Raw genomic sequence first — 18131 nt, 5'->3', positions numbered from 1 at the left:
CGTTTGTTAGTTTCTTTTAAGAGAACCGTAATAGATACGGACCCAATTCTTTTTACATTACGTTGAAGTATGTTCAGGGAGTGTGAAGAAAATACAAAAAAACAAATTTTGGCAATAGCACGCGACGATGCACGAAAATTTCTGTTTAGGTGTTTGTGAGTTTCTTTCACAAGAACAGTAATAGATATCGACCTGTTTCTTTTTACATTAGGTCTTGGCAAGTCCAGGGAGTGTAAGAGAAGAAAAAATGCCTATTGCATGCGACGAAATGGCGTGAAATTGTCGGAAATCCCTCACGCAAAAAATATGCAAAAAATAAGTTTTTTGACTTCTTGGTCATCATTGTGGGCTCAATAACCATATCGAAACAAAGATTTTTTTTTTAAATAACAGAACAAAGGAAGAAAAAACAAATGAATAGAAAAAAATCCATACACCAGATTACTGGTGTCGTCCATTCATAAAATATCTGTAACAGCTGGACTTAAACAGCTGTAGGTTGAAGTTTGGAGGGAAACAACTCTGGGGAAGTGAGCTCCAGAGAGATGCAGTTTGGAGGCAGAAGTTCTGCAATATGCCTGAGTGACGTTCCAGTCATGAGCACTACCAGATGCCCGTGTAGCACGAGGGAAGGTACAGAGAGGTGGCACAATGGATGCAAATTCGTCTGAACATTTACCATAGAAATATCAATAGAATAATGCAGGGGAGGCAACATTCCTTCTTACTTGTAGGGGAGGTAGTTTATTTATAATAGCAGGGTTATTAATTATTTCAACAACTTTCTTCTGAATTTTCTCTAGTTGTTTTAACCCACCACGTGACAATGCCACTTGAAAACTGTCTGACATAATTCCATGACCAGTGCCAGTGCTGTTTTAAAACGGTTTAAAATAAACAAAATTCACTGTGACCATATTTTTCAAGATTCGCGGGTAAAAATTCGCAGGCATGTATGGTAACTGTTCCTCTACCATCCCCCAGGTTGTCAAGGCCTTACACTCACTCGCTCCCCCCCTTCACGCTTGCTCTGTCTCACTCTGCTTGTGTGCCTCACCCAGTGCTGTACATAGTGAAGGCATTTTGTAAATATTTTCATGTAAATGTAAGTTGTAAATATTATTTTGTAAGTGTAAGGACTATATAGTGAAGTCAAGTTGTAAATACCTTCTTGTAAGTGCCAGGACTATACATAATGAAGTCAGGTTGTACCTATCTTCAAGTAAATGTAAGATAATGCATTCACAGTGAGAAAGACCAACAAATTGTGATAGATGTTGAAGTAACAAGTAATCAGAAAAGTGTACTGAACATTGCTATACCTTTCCAGCATAAATACCTGATTTTCTCTTCAGAGAAAACGGCTTTCTCTCACCTATGTGGTGAGTGTGAGAGAGTGGGTATACCTGTATGCGAATATGCAGGACTCAATAAAACCCGTTTCTGAGCTTCGGCGAGAATTTTAATGGTGAAATTCGTTGTTTTCACATCAAAATCTATCATTTTAGCCAATAAAAAAAAAAAAGGTCAAAAATGGCCGACACTGAGGTGACCCATAGGGCTAAAAATAGCTGGCATGTGGTGGGTTAATGCAACCTCTCCACATCCATTCCAAAAGGGTGAGCAATATTCAAGCTGAAAGTGCACATGACTCTTGTAAATTGTAGCTAACTTCTCATCAGTGAAGAAGTTACAGACTGTACAGTAATCCAAGTTTATTTGAGGTGGTTTTTGCAAGTGATCTGACATGAGAGGTCCAGCTGAGGGCATTGTTAAGTGAGATGACAAGAATTTCAATACCTTTGGAGATGTGAATATTAGTAGCATTGAAGGTAATATACGTATCTGGCAATATCTGTCTATTAGTAAATTGTATACATATGGTTTTACTAGCATCAACTGAGACAAGGTTGTTCTGTCCCCATTCACTGATCATAGATAAATCTTGATTTATGGCTGTGCTGAGTTGAGAGGTAGAGATATTAGACTCTGTAAATGGGTGTCTGAGTGTGAATGAACTATGAAATGTTGAGTCAACTGCATATGAATGGATGGCATTGTGGGTGACAGATAAGAGATCATTATTATGAATCAGGAACAGCGTTGGCGCCAGAACTGATTCCTGTGGCACGCCGGCATTAATTGAGTGAAAATTGGTTTTTGGATAATGGGATCTGCAAACATTTCGTGATGGAAATGCTATCAGTTTGTCCAGCAAAGTTTTGCGGGGAAACACTAGTAAAATATAACAGGTGATGTGGAGGTGATGTCCTAACTGTAAAGTGATGAGCACTAATGCTGATGCTGGTTGCATCCATGCCACGAAGACTGAATGCTGTGATTAGGACAGGAAGAGCTTACAATGAGTACTTGAAAGGGTTGGAAGTAAAATGCACAGGTGCTTATCTCTCTTAACCCTAGATTAGCAAGGTCAGGATATGTACATGAGTGGCAAGGTGGTACCTGATTCAGTACCAAGTTTGGAAAATGAAAATAATTATGAAAATGGTATAGATTTTAATTACAAATTTTTTTCAAGGTAATGCAATGTATTTTGCAAGAGTTATAACCTAAAATACTGAGAAACAAAGAAAAATAGAATTTTTATGAAATAAATAATGGGCATCTATGTAGCAGCAGTGGGAGCATTGGACTCATCCCGAGGCACCGTTACACGTCCACCTCCACCTCCTCCACTTCCCTCCCCTTTATTGAATGCTTCTGTTGTTTACCTTCTTTTGTATAACACTCTTTTAGCTGCAAAATAACACACATAAATACATAATTATATTAACTAGTAAGCGTATGCAGCCTCAACCTCACGTTAGTCGCAAGGTGGTACCGAAAAATGGACCAAGAAGCATAAAACCGAAATTTTACACGGAAGCAAAACCTACCCACCATGCACGACCACAGCAGACCTTGAACTGAGAATACTGGGGAGGGCGGCCAGAGATGCCCATAGGCGGCGGCGTGGTAAAGTTGAATAGGCTTCTGGTACCGACTTCGGCGCCGCCTTGCTAATCTAGGGTATGCCCTATTTCTCATTCTTTACAGTGCAATGGAACTTTTGTCTGGAGGATTTTGTTCCTCCAAACAAAAGTTCTATCGCATTATTATTGATATTACTACTATATGCAATTTATCTTTGTTTATTTTAATGATTTTATTATAGTCTGTGTCCTACTGTTTGACCGTATTAGCAAGCCTCATTTGTGATGTTTTAAACAGATTCATTAAATGTTTTAGAGTATTGTTGTATTCACTCGCATTGGCTTCTAAATAGTCCTTATTTCTAAACATCTCTTGACAGCAGACACCTACAACTTTATGGAATTCTTGCTATGCTGATCAATGCAGATCAGTGACCCCACTGAGTCTAGCCATTACCTCATTAGCCCACTGGTCGGGTCTCTCATCACAGAGGTTCTCCAACAGTTGCTTGAACGTGATAGCAGTACCCCTACCTACAATTGTACACTGTCTGACCTGCACCCACCTGTGTGGATTCTTACTGTCTTTTGGCTTACACTCTTTCCCACACAACAGACAGTCTTATTCTTTCCCACAAAACAGACAGTCTTACTGGCAATCAAGGCCATTACATTAGGCCTTCACCAACCTTTTGGAAACACCAATGTCAACCAGCATAGACTTTCTCTTTCTTTGTTCATGGGAGGAGGGAACAGGGCAGCTCAGTGGTAGAACACTTGACTCTAGAGTGTAAGGTCGGAAGTTCGTGCCCAGCCCGTGTAGCTGCCTTGTCGAAAGGGGTAGTGCTCTCCCATCACCTAGTAAGGATATATGATCTATCCAGGTCTAGCTTATGGAATTTATTCCGTTTTCTCTGTTCATTGTTTTTACTCCTCGATGTATAGCTACAGTAACATGATAGCTACAGTAACTTGATTTGTGAGCTAGAATATCACTTCCTGACAGAGTTGTGTACAGTTCATCGCGTTTCACTTTGCTTGTAGTGACGATCTTCTGCACGGCCACGGTGTTGAATGTCTGTAACGCTCCCTTGGCACCACATGGTCTGAAGAGGCACTTCCCCTCTCCAGCAGCCATGACGACTGCGGTGGCCTGGGGTGCTGCAGGACTGATGCTGGGATGCTGATCACGCTGGCTCGTCGCACTCTAAAATGAGGAAAAAATTTGTAAGCCACTAAACCACGAGAAGATAACGAACGACATACATTCAGTCAATAGAGATGTTTTTTCTGATATATGCCCAAATTAGATTGTTCTCATCTGATTTGATCTTGACTTTGATCCCGTAACCAAAAATAACTCCAGAATGGGCTCCCTGCCCTCTAAACCCCCTAAAAAAAAAGGGTATTACACGACCCTCTATGTCACCGAGATTAAAAGATGAACACTCAAAATGACGGCGGCTGCCATCTTGAATTCTGACAAATGCTCAACGTTGTGAAGGTGGCAACCAAGCTAATTCTCTCCTAACTATATTTAAAACATTTCCGTGAAAAAAGTTTGCTGTAGTTAACACTGCAAGGTCTCATAACGGAATTATAAGGGCGGCAACTCGACTATAAGGTAAGTCAATTAACTTCAGTAAAGTCATTTCATCAGTCTGAGTTCAGAAGCTTCAGCTAAATTTGGTAATGTTGGGTTTGTTAGGTCAGAGTAGGTTGGGTAGCAGTAGTGGCAACACTGCCTGCACCCGGTGGACTAGGCCTGCCCTAACCTGACCCCTCCTGGCAGGTCAGGTCAGGGCAGGGACACCACTAAACTAAATACGAGCCACGACGCTACCTCCTGGGTGGTTTGGAAACACGTCCACACACACACACACACACACACACACACACACACACACACACACACACACAAAGACGCACACAGTTCTTATCCTTACCCTTTCCTCTACACTTCTCTCGTCGCTTCTTCTATATACGAGTACACTGTCATCCTGGTGGTAGCTGGTGGCAGCCATTGTCCAGTCACTTGATGCAGAGTTGCTTAGTGCTTCCTTCACCTTTACGATTCTGTTTCTGTATTTGCTCTCCTCTCTTCCTACTTCTTATTTTTTTTTTAATATCCTGGGGAGGGGAAGAAAGAATGCTTCACCAGCATCCCTGCCTGTCGTAAGAGGCGACTAAAAGAAGTCTTTTTGTTTCCAGTCTTTTTCTCCTTACTGTGCCCTCCCTCTCTTCTGCCCCATCTCTCTTCTTGATATTTCCTTGTTTCTTCCAGCCTTCATTTTCCCTCAACTCCTATCAGGTTATATATTTGGTTTTATAACATGGATAGTTTAAGGACCTCCCATTGACACCGACCCTTCCTCCGCTCCTCCCTATGCTTTAACGCTAAACCGTTTCATCACTAAACTGCTTCATCACGAAAACCACTTCAACGCCAGGCTTAGTGCCATACCAGTATAGCCCATTTATGGCTTTGTGCTGGTTACTGATTAGTCCCTCCTTCCTTCCTTCCTTGCTTACTTCCACCATTCCTTTTTTTTTTCTTTTTTCTTTTTTTTTTGTAACTCTTCTTTCCACTTCAGGTGGCTCTACACAGAGTGACAAGTCTGATGGTTTCCTGTAACTCAGAAAACCATTTACAATGCTGGGTGTTAGCCATATAACCAGATCACGGTATGTAGTGGAGCCAGCTGTAGTGCCCCTGTTAACTAGGTGTAGAGACGCAAAAGCGGCATCCAGCCGGGAACCAAACCTCCATACTTTTAGCCACGCCTTGCCTCGGCAATGCCCTGTCAACACACAAGGGAACATCACTTGACTGCATGGAACGACCCTCCAGAGACGGTTGCTTGCCTTTGGTCGATGAGTCTGCTGAGCTAGACAGACTGGGGTTGATGAACAATAGCAACAACAACAACAAGACTGTCATGCACTCATCATTAGCTACAGTATTTTCACCTTACGCTGAACCAGTCTTGCAATATCATCCCCCCCCCCCTTCACAAACACCGTCTCACACCTCACGTCTTATCAATACTACAATGCCAACCATTGCTCTTACTCTGTCATTCATCCCAGACGTTTTTCCCTTGCATCTCAAAGCACCTCTTCTCACATTCCTTTCACCTTGTCTCTCTCTGCTTTGTTATATCAATTGTCATTTAAAACACACTTCAGTTATCTCACAGGCTAATTAAACGGCAATACTTACTTCACCAATTACACAGAAACACCTCCGCGAATAGCATTATACCAGTCCTAAATTAGTCTGGTCTATCATGCAATCAAGATGGACGGTGAGTATTAGTGTCAGAACGGCGCGTAAGGCACGTAGGCGGCCGGATGGGCCATAAGGAACAGGTTATTAAGTTTATGCCTGTTGTCGTGCACAGCAAATAAAGATAATATCCCAGTTATTATTACATCCACACCCATTCAGACACGGCAGTCTGAGCCTCATTCTCATTTTCTTACGCTCACCCCAGAACCAGGCCCCATTCACCACCCTATTTGTCGCCCTTTATAACATGTAGGAAATGTGTAGTAGTATTTTCCACCATAACCAGGGAAAAGTTTTTCGGTGTTTAAAAGTCGTGTGTACTGTGGTAGTCTGTGTCTACACTAAATATACTGTATAACTGTGTTTATCCCCTGCCTGAAGGTACTGAATGAGTTGAATGAGTACTTATTACTGGTTCATCTCACTACCATGGTGTTACTTCCTAAGAATGACGGCAGCCAACCAGATGTAACTGAATACACCGGAGGGAATGTAGTTATTTTTGTTTGTAAAATATGCAAGAAAACCTGGACGAGTAAACTTGGTCAGTGAAGTGAAAATCTGCAATGCCTGTACCTTTGTCCTAAAGCAAAGATGACTGTAGTGAGTGCAATGAATCAAGTAATACGTCTGCTGAGTGTTAACTATAAGCTTTGTGGAAAGGTGGTGATGAGCAGGTTATGACAGACATCACAGCTCCTGGTGAGTGAGAATGAACAGGCTGGTATTGTGTAGTGTACGTCAACATTATTTTATACGTCCAGCTTTTGGCATAGGAGTAACAGCCAGTTCCATAAGGCCCAACAGTCTTTCTACGTACCATTTACCTCCCCATGTCACCACTTCGGCGCTAACAGCCACCATCCATATTGAATACACGAGAGGACTGTATCATACAGGTATGGTGTATTGGTATGGGGGAGGGGTGCTTTTACGACATGTCGCTGAATCATATGATATATCAGTTAAGTCTGACTGAACGAAATTCAAATTTGACACTAATCCCTGTCCCAGCCGGGAATCGACCTCGTGTCCATTAGGGCAGCAGGCCACCTCTCTAACGACTCGGCCACCACCTTCCCCACTTGCCAGAGACAATGTTCTAGGTGGCCACTGAGTTATTATTTGTATATTTTATACAGCTGGACGGGGCCACTGGTGCTTAAGACAGGAAGATGTTTTTCTGCGTATTGCACCTTAAATCCGGTGACGTATTTCTTAGTTCATTCTTGCCTCAGTTTGGCGATTTTTTCTTAGTACAAAATACCTCTCCTACTGAAGAGGTAAATGAAGGCTGTATTTGCCTCTCTACTCTTGGAAAACTCTATCGTGCTGAATAAAACTGCTTGTTGGCAACAAGTGTATAAATAAACATCACAGTACTGATGGGGTTACGGAAACGAAACAAAGTGATGAAGTTATACGATAGTGGCAAAGCATTTGTAAGAGTGTCTGGGTTTAGAATAACTATGGGAGTGATACAAGGGTGTGTGATGCCTCTGCGCAGTTGTTCAGTGTTTATATGAATTGGATTATTGAAGCGGTCGTAGTGAATGAGGTAAAAGGGAATTAAAGAATAAGGAACAGCGAAAGACGAATCATATCGGATTTCAGGAATGCAGATGATGTTTCAATATTAGTTTATACTGATGTGGTTATTGTATATACCGGTTCAAAATTTGGCTGCGGATTGAACTAATGATTCCGGATAGTAAAAGTGATGTATCGTTCTTTCTACAATCACAGAATCTATCTAGCTTCTGTCAGTGTTCACTTGTGTACATTTTTGTATCTAAAATAAGAATAACTAATAAAGAACTTTCTTTCTTCACACAAGTTCTTCAGTCGACTTCTATTATCGTTTGCTCTGGCGCATCAGCAAGACCTTTTACATCATTCGCAGGACCTGGACCAACTCTTTTAATCATATCATTAATCACAATCACTGTAATGGTTCTGGGCACATATTCCATCATTTAATATTGGTGTTAATAATTCACATCTTCCTCCACACCTCTGTCAACACTGAGTCCAGATGCATTAATCAGAACCACTTCTACCGCCTCACATTTAATGTTGACACATATGCAGGTCTGACGTGACACATTAATTACTGCACAATATTCTCCAACACTAACCATCTACAACAAACTCCCTTCTTCCTTAGTCTTCCCATGAACGCTCATGGTTGATTGTCTATACGTCTCACACCATTCTTTCATTTCGTTTCATTTTATTGTCATTAAGTAACTTTTTTTTTTTCAATAGGAAATCATATAAAGAAAAGCTTCCCACAGCCATTGCCTATCAGAAGCCGAACTCCAGAGGGACCTTGAGGTCAAGGTCACTGATCTTGTGCATATCATGTTAAGTCATCACAGTCTATAAGTCCACCAAGTTTGATGACTTTAATGCTTCATGGAAAATTAGATGACATCCGGAATATCCGGAAAAGTCCCAGTGTTGGGTCGTGGACGACCTCGGACGATATTCATCCGATTAAGATCATATTCCTTTCAGAGCTGCTCCCTGGCAATTGGTATATGATGTATAAATTTCTGCTTTCAGGCTTGAGTCGTTCCTGAGATAGTGACAACAATTTGTTTCCTATGTTCCGGATACTATTCAGGGATCCGGTTAACATATTTCCTTCCAATTTTGCCAGATGAAGCGGCCAGCTGGGGGACTCAGCTGACAAATTTTGAAGGTTATAGGCCAAACAGCCTCTGAGTAATAACTATTTACTTTTTAAGAAGAAATAATAATAATACGAAGAATATTGACAAAATAATACTGCCCACAGGGATGTGGAAAGTTAATCTCTTTCTTTTTGTCTGGTGGAAAGACTGCTCTCTCTCTCTCTCTGCAGAAACTTGCAAATCACCCTGTTGGTGGAGCTTGGTGGGCAGATGGGTGGGATGGGGGTGGATTGGTGGTTGGGTGGATTGGTGGTTTTCAGGGAGTTAGGGGCGGGTGAGGTATATCAATGGCTGGGCGGGTGGGAAGGATGGGTGATGGATGGGTGAGATGGAGTGGTAGATGTGGATGGGTAGGGTGGGTGGATGTGTATATTCTCTGAGGAAAAGGCAGGAGACGGGCATATGCTGCTAACTGTAGTTTTTAGCAAACCTAGCGACTTTTACTAAAATTTTGGTAATCGTGAAACATGTTTGTATAGGACGTTGGACCTTAATTAGTGACAAAACTTCTTATGTTACTGTTTAATTGGATGAACGAGGTTTAGTGAAAATAGCTGCATTAACCCCTACGGTCCGAGGATGTCTTTTCCTTATATAATTGCCATCACCTGATAATTTTATAAATGACTGAATTAATCCCTTCACAACCCATACTCTCCCTCTCTCTCTCTGCTTGAGGTGTTAAAGGCAGATCCTTTGCCACAGTCATTCTTAACGCTATCCAGCACACATTGCAGGTATTCATGGAGTACAGTTGTCAGTCGTCGCTGCAACACACCTTCTAATCCCACCCCAGGACGGAGGCAAGTCGTAGGCAAAGTTTCACACTGAACCAACACTTGTTATCGGTAGTTCAGAACATTTCCTAACTTCACCAGCATCAGTGCCATTGGCAACTGTTCCCCGTGTAGTTTAACAAAAGATCGTATTGCAAGGGGATTTGGAGTTTCCCATCACCTTTTCCCTAGTGATTTACTCTGGATACTACTCATCAATAGCATTCTTGTTTTAAAGATGCAAGCTATATCAACATTTAAACAAATTAACTGCGTATTTGTTATTTTAATCTTAATACTTTCAGGTGATATAATTCAACTTAGGAGAGAGACTGTTCGAAGTTGAGGTGTTAGATACAGCCTCCATCAACCTCTTCACAGCAAGAGGTCCTTCCAGAGTTGAGTTAAAATGGTTAAGGTGGAAACAAGAATGAATGAAAAATGTGCCATTTGATTGAAAATTGAACAAGGGTTCTTCCAATGTATGAATTCCCTCCGGCCGGGAGAGAGAGAAAAGTGAGTGTAAATATTGAAGTTATAAGAGTGCAGCGAACTCTTTCTTTAAATGTTTGAAGAATGGGAAAGTCGCAGGTGATAATGAGGTAGATACTGAAATGATAAACTGCAGTGGGGGGAGAGAACTGAGCTGTTTATGGAAAGATTTTTCAAATTTGGAAGGCTGTAAAGCTGAATATTGAAATGATCTAAAAAAGCAGTAGAGTGCAGTGAACTGCCTTTAAGAAGTATGTAATAAATACTCTATGAACGGGGATGTACTGTACCCATACGACTAGAGCTGGCTTTCACGTATTACGCAATAAATAGGACTTGACTCGGTCCCCGCGTGTATTTAGTTTATGCCCCTTAGCGATTCAGATTATGCCCCATATCTTACCAGTGATACCTCATGTTCCCGCAAAAGCACTTACCATCAAACGAGTTGATAGCAATTCCAAGCTGCTGTTTGGTGTTCGTGTCTCAGGGTCATTTATTACGACAGAGAGAACTATCGCATTAAAAAAAAAAAAAAATCCTTTTACACAAATATTAACAGTGTAGCTTCTGGTAACAAATATACATACATACACACAGTCTTGATATTCATGGAGTATGTCAGTACATGCTGGATACATTTGTAGTCAGTGATACATATATATAAATATATATTATTTATTTATTGATTTATTTGTAGGTCCTCAGCTTCTGTTTGTCTTCGTGGCAAACTTCTCCCCAAATGCCAAAAAACACTGCTGACATTTGCTCGGCTTCTACATGATAATTACCGCAGTTCCTGGGTCCATAAATCACTACCATTTAGGGCGTTTCAATTTCCTGTCATCAACTTTTAAAGGTATGCCATATTTTTATCCAGCAAAAAGGCGAACTTGGAAGGTTTCTGGAAATTTATTGGGTTCCAAATACACTCGTACTCTAAACTCCTTAACATCTTTTGCTTTTGGAGCTTTTTACTCCCTCCTTCTCTTTTCGTATGATTATCCTCACAAATCTGTACTGTATACACAGACACATGTAAATTTGGTATATATATATATATGTGTGTGTGTGTGTGTGTGTGTGTGTGTGTGTGTGTGTGTTTGTGTGTGTGTGTGTGTGTGTGTGTGTGTGTGTGTGTGTGTGTGTGTGTGTGTGTGTGTGTGTGTGTGTGTGTGTATGGCGATCACATGCCGTATCCTCCCGTCACCTCAACACAGGCCCCCACCATGTAGCTGCTCCGCTCGCTCAGCAGGAACGCCACCACTTCAGCCACTTCTATATTTGGGGGAAAAAAAAAAGAAGAGTAACATTAAATAAGAAAAAGAAACAGTATAAACATTTATAAAACTGAACATATTTATCAAGTTCATTCAGTCTGTCCATTACCAACAATTGAAAATAGGGACCTGGATGTAAATCAACGGTTGCGTGTCGTTCTGGGGTAATGTTTGTGTGCTTTCCTTCTCATTCACACTTGTATGTGTTTGTGATTGTCCCTCGCCACACAATACTGCCCGTGCATGGAGGGTTAAGCCCCAACACTAACCCCTTCAACTGCAAATCACTTTCTTGCCAACGATTTCTTCCCCTGTCCCCCTCCTTCCTACCGATCTGGTGGTTAGCCACCAACATCTGGTTCTTCCCTTCTGTCACACAGGCTGTATCATCGTTAGAGGGATGGCCTGAATATTTAGATAGCACGTGTTAGATAACACTGGAGTTCTGTGATTGAATCCACAATTTATCAGTCTTGTAGTGTGTTTCTCTTGCTTACTTATTTTCCTCAGCCAACCTCTTAAATGCCTCTCATCATACATTCAGCCCTTGTCTTCAACCTCTCATCTATTACATACTAGTAGTATCATTTCTAACCTCATTCTAGCCATAAAATTGTTATGTAGCTCTGCTGTTGCAAAGAACACATTATTGCAGTTTCCACAAACGAACACTAGAAAGGTTCTAGAACAGAACTGCAAAACAGACATCCCTTCTAACTATAACCTTATCACACACTTGTTATAAGTCAAAGGCCAGCTTAGAAGCGTGCATACTGTTAGACATTTTACAAGAAAAAATAAGAAAGACACGGTTTTTTCTTCTCCCTGTACACAAACTGGGGCCCATATCCACTGAATGTCCCAGACTGTGTTACTCATTTACTGAGTCACTGTTCTCTTTTTAAAGGATGAACTCTGGCAAGTTGCAACCACAGAATTATAAGAATGTCACTATGGGGGCTGTTGAAAGGTAGGAGTGCCAGTGGCGTCTAGGTTGTATCTGAGATGCAGGTGTTTTGCGTTTTGGGTGTGTCTGGAGTTTATCTTAGCGGTTTCTCCAGACAAAATATATGTTGGGATGTGTCCGTGTGCTGGATACGGTCTGGGTGGGTGTAGTTTTGAAACGTAGGCTGAGATGAAGGCGCCTGACGGCATCAAGCTGGTAGATACAAGTTCTGTGATTGGTTTTTATATCCATTGATGACGACGCTGTTTTTTTTCAGTAGTCATGTGTTGAGTACCAGTAGATGCATGAAAAAGTGGCATGTATGACAGAACCGTTAATATTACAGTAACCAGAAGCCAGTAAGTATTGTTCACGAGATCAAGAAACAAAAACCTTACAAAATAAGTGAGCTTTTATTCTCTGATGTGTTTGTCTACTTATTCTTATCATAATAAACCTGACATGCACACAGTACCTTGTGGAATACTGTATTATTTAACCGGGGGCGAAACTTATATATACATGGGTTCCTACACGCACTTTTTGCCAGTGGACGCAAGTCACACTTCGCCAGGCATATTATCAACCTGCAGACGATTTTTGTATTCAGTCGACCTCCATACGGCTGAATATAGCTTAAGGGAGACCTCTTCTGTGGGAAGAGTTAAGGAAGGCTATATTGTCTAACACATCCAGTTTGAAACCACTCTCATGACCAGTTTAAAATATATCTGGAGATAGCAAGAATAAGATAAAGGAAAACGTTATGGTTGTGAAAGAGTAAATTTCAACAGTTCGGTCCATCTGTTGCTGAATTCGCCATCCAGACGCTTTTATCTCTTATATAAGGGTTGGTGAAGACTGTACGAGTATCTACAGTAGCTGACAGTTTAATTGGTCCCTTGAAGAGTGTATAGAAAGAAGCAATTACCGAGGGTGTTAGTACTGGTTGTTGGAACCCTCTTTCGTTGAGTTCAACGTCCTGCTTCGAATTCTTCGATTCCCTGAAGCCTCCCGGTCCGTCTTTATTCACCATCAGATAATTCTATGCAGCGACGTATATCACTAATATATTAAAGAATTAGTGAAGGCTGCATCTAACACCTCAGTCGAAATATGCCTCCTAATATGCATAAGATCATCTAAAGATAAAACAAGTAAATAAGATAATCTGTGCAGGGGGTAATGCTGATTGTTGGAGCCTTCCCTCACCGAGTTCATTATCCTGCGTCATTTCCACTGAACCCTTGAAGCTGGCAAGAGAATAATAGATGTCCCATACCATGATAGGGTTAACAGTGACGGTATTCACACTATGGCGGTATTTTCGTCCTGCCCTTTGAGCGGTCATAACCAGTCACAACCCGAGGCTTCCCGTGACGTGACTGGTGTAGACATTTATCTCGTCAAAATGGCAGCACGAAAATGTGGCGTAGGTCATATGTGAACGACATCGATTCCCGTAGCTGGAACAAATATTACAGAGGAGACGTCCATGACAGGGTTTACAGTAATGATTTTATTTTGCTCTCTCTCTCTCTTACACACACACACACACACACACACACACACACACACACACACACACACACACACCAGGCCCGTAATTTTCAACACATATTTTGTGGGGCGGCTAGACAAAATGTAGGCCTATATACCTTCGTACTAGAAACTTATCATTAAATCAGAACGCTTCATTTTGCAGAACATCCGATATTTTTCAGTCTGATTCTACCTAAAAGTTGATGTTTAAAGAGGCAAGTATGTTTAGTGATTGAACTGGATGTGTAAATAAAAGGCTTCACTTTCTGCCAGTCTGAACATTGAGCTCAAACTCTAACCAAGTTTAATAATTCGGCTTTCCTACATTTTTGGTGTAGTAAGCTGCACCCCCATCAAGATTGTTCCTACACGCCTGCGGTAGGATTAAGGTTGAAACATACCGCCCTGCTTTTATTCTTTTGGAAACGATAAGATTATCAACAACTAAGTACTAGCCTATTATGATTTAGTTTATGATCAGTTTGGATCAGAATTGGAAATATTCGATCAAACACGCGTAGAATTGTTGGCATTTTCAACAAAATCACTCCAAGTTTTTCTTCCATTTTATTTTCATATTCAGCCTTATGAGTCCAACGTTGTTTTCTTTCGTATTAAAGTTCAATCATCTTCCATAACATAACATGTATTTGCCCCCCTCCCCCCCACACATTTGCATTCCATCATAAAACCCTTGATCTTAAAGCATACATATTCCACCATACGATATGCACAAAATATAAACATTTATTCAACATGCCAGACACGAGCAAACATGGCTTTTCTTCTCTCCGCTGTGTCAATAAATTCGTTCAGAACCGCCTTCAGATCAAGAGTGTCAAGTCTCAATGAATGAACACTCTGCATGTGGTTTAGCCGGTTGTGGGCCATTGTGCTACTCGAGTCTCTCAACCTTTAGTGTTACGATAACAAAACACAGAAGCATAATTATAAACATATAAGAGAGAAAATAAACTCACAGGCCAGAAGGCAATAGGGAGCTATCGACAACGTTTGGTGAATGACATGAACAGCATTGCCACACAACGTAAACATTGAAAAACATGTAACACTACCACGGTGCGTCTCAAATAGTTGTGCCAACAAGATTTAAGATAATATTCGACATATAGTATCATATTTTACTTACAAACTTGGTCAGTGTCATGAGTTGTTACTGAACCTCAATGTTAGTTGAAGTTTTGACAAATTAACATACAGAAAACATTGGGGAGCTATAGTGCCCCTAGCCCATCCAGAAATAACGGCCCTGCACACACACACACACACACAGCATCCAAGTTCTGTTCCACGTTTACCACCATACATACTTCCAAGTACCCATTGTCGTGTCGCAGCCGGGCTGGCGACCTCTAGAAATATCCCGCCATCCTAACCCGCCTCTGATTACATTAGTGCTGTCCTTTGTGCATATTTTCCTAGGCTGAAAAATCGCCTCTCAGGATGAGTTACACTTTTTACACGCAGTGATCTGCTCCCATTTTTTTTTCTCATTTGTTTATTCAGATGCTTTTTATTGACAGTAGCTTCTTTGCACTTGGGCCAATGATTATGCTGATCTATGTGCAACGCTAGGGAATTAGAAACTCTGTGACATCGCACATCTGTTTTGTGTTTGTTATCTTTGTATCCATTCCTCGTCCTGTTTTCTCTGTGTACGCTTTTGAGCATCCAATAAGCGGTATGTTGTATACTACATTGTTCTCGTTTTTACTTCCTCTCACTTTTGCGTTCACTATTTCTCTTATTTTACATCCCAATGGTGGTGCGATCCTAAGGCCTGCTCTCTTTAAGTACTTGTTGATAACCAAAGCTTTGGCTGTGTTGGGGACAGATGCATATCTTGTACTGACTTCGTTTGATTGAATATAGTAATTATCTCTTTTCTTTTTTATGTCATTATCCTTCCATTCTAGTTTTAGCAACATGCCTACTGTATAGGATAGCTTTTTAAAAGCTTCCATTATATATTAATAAGCTATGCTATCCAGTAGGCATGTTGTTATAACTAAGAAGGAAGTGCAGAGGTAGTCCCGTTTTACTTGTATAAAAGGTGACTACGTGTTTACCACACTTACTTCAAGGAAGGAAGATTATCAGTTGCAGGTCTTGTACAGCGGTATGATTATGAACTACTATGCGCAAAAATCCAAAAGAGTGAGAGGGTTGAAGCCTGCTGTCCCACGACACGCATATTAATATCTCAGTGCGCTATGGTCGTGTAATAAGCGCGTGATACCTTTCAATATATCATTGCTGCTTCTCTAGTCTGTCTTAGGGGGATTGCTATATTTATGGGACAGATTATACCTACAAATATTTCATGTCCAGTCCCTATGTTTGTCATTCCAGATGGTTACATTCTACGTTTGTGTCATTCCAGATGGTTAGGTTATTTATCTTGGTTAAATACTTCATTTTAACTATATAAAGTAGTTACAAGAAATGGGTGTGACACAACACTTAACAGCTATTTGGAATGAAATTGTTAAGTGTTACAAGTGAAAACTGCCATAGCATGATGAAATGAATAACATTACCAAATTATTAACAGTTGAAGTGGAGTCAGAAGTAAAAAAATACCCCAAATTCTGTACATAACTGAGTGCAGAAAATTGAGCTATTGACAATTTATCTTCACTGTCTACTGTGCAAGGCATAAAATGAGATACAGTGATCCACTACATCCTCTGGAAGTCAGTTATGAATACCTCTCTTCATACTATTAGTTTCTAAGTCAAGACACTCTTCCCTTCTGTGTGGTGCTGGAACCACATAAAGTACAACACACAGGACGAGAAAGAACGGCTAATACACATACTGTTACTAGTTCATCTGTAGTTCTGGTTCTTTGAACAGTGTGATTAGGAACTCTGCAATGGTCCTGTAATACAGTTATTGTTTAGTGCGACTTATTTGGCAGCAGTACTTTTACTACGCGTGTATTTCTCTATGAAAGATCCGAGGAGGGACACGTCTATTGCAGGTAAACATGTCTTAACCAACCTACGGCGGCCCCACCTACTGCTTAATGTTGGCACTGTCATTATCTTGTAAATGACTGCTGATCCCTCAGAGTCGCTTCTGACGGTACCTGCGATTGACTGAGCGAAGGCATGGTGTCAGCTGCTGCCAAGGGAGATTTACAGTTACAGAAGTTATGGACAGGGTGATGTGTCGGAAAGAAATATCTGGTTATGAGTAATTTATGCTTGGGATCTGTCGTCTTAACATCACAGTAAACAATAGCACCAGAAATTCAGATATTGCGTTTTGAGCACCGTAAGTACGTGTTTTGTGTATAACGCCCAGGAAACTGTTAACACACTGGGTGGTAACCATATAGTGAAATGGAGGCGTAGTGGTCTAGTGGGTTAAGGCATTCCATTAGGATGAGGCTCATATGAATTTCCATCTGCAGGGGGGTTGGGGTTCACTGCTGACATGACGGCACTGAAGGACGAGCGACGCTGGTCACCCATGGCTTACATGTTGGGAGTGAGCACTCCAGCCCCGAACCCCTGTGACCCCTGTGAAGCACAGAAGGACTGGATGATTAAACATACATTTTATAAGATCATGGCATTAGATATTATTACACCTGCACGGACGATAGTTCAGCAGATGTAATGCTTTTCGTAGCACATGTGTGCATGTGTGTGTGCAACTCTCTGTGTTTGTCGGGGTAAATAAATTACTGTAACTCAGTGTAGATCTGATTTTAAACAACTCTGTGGCAGTGTTGAGGATTAGTCAAGAGATTAACAAATTCTTTTGGAGACCAATCGCTCAGAGGTCAATGTCACATGGCAATGTTAACCTCAATAGATTTAGTCTGATTTAGGACAAACTTGGTGGAAGGGTTGAAGGTAAGGCAAGACTGGAGAGATTATTTTTTTTCAACAATCATTTAAAGGTCAAAGCCACACAGAACTGTCAAGGTTCTTCCCGTATGTGTCTGTGTGAGAAGAAAATAACTATGATAAGTTTCATCTGATTGGTACCATCCTTGTTAGAACAAGTGGCGATCAGTCAAGAGGTGTCACGTGGACGCATATTTTGTGTAGTTAATTGTTCCCCTTCGCGCCACTTGTATAACTAGCTAGTTAAGGTGTTACTAAATGAAGTTGTGGTAGGCCTGCATATAAGC

At 41.0% G+C, this 18131-nt stretch overlaps 1 pseudogene; it reads right to left on the bottom strand.

Moving 5' to 3' along the window:
• The window catches only part of LOC145400544 ((3R)-3-hydroxyacyl-CoA dehydrogenase-like), a 43787-nt pseudogene that overhangs the window by 1746 nt on the left and 23910 nt on the right, over positions 1 to 18131 (bottom strand).

Source organism: Coenobita brevimanus, chromosome 52, assembly GCF_032717465.1.
Source record: "Coenobita brevimanus isolate Jiangsu-jjx chromosome 52, ASM3271746v2, whole genome shotgun sequence".
Taxonomy (NCBI): domain Eukaryota; kingdom Metazoa; phylum Arthropoda; class Malacostraca; order Decapoda; family Coenobitidae; genus Coenobita; species Coenobita brevimanus.
This window is presented reverse-complemented; position numbering and strand designations above follow the sequence as displayed.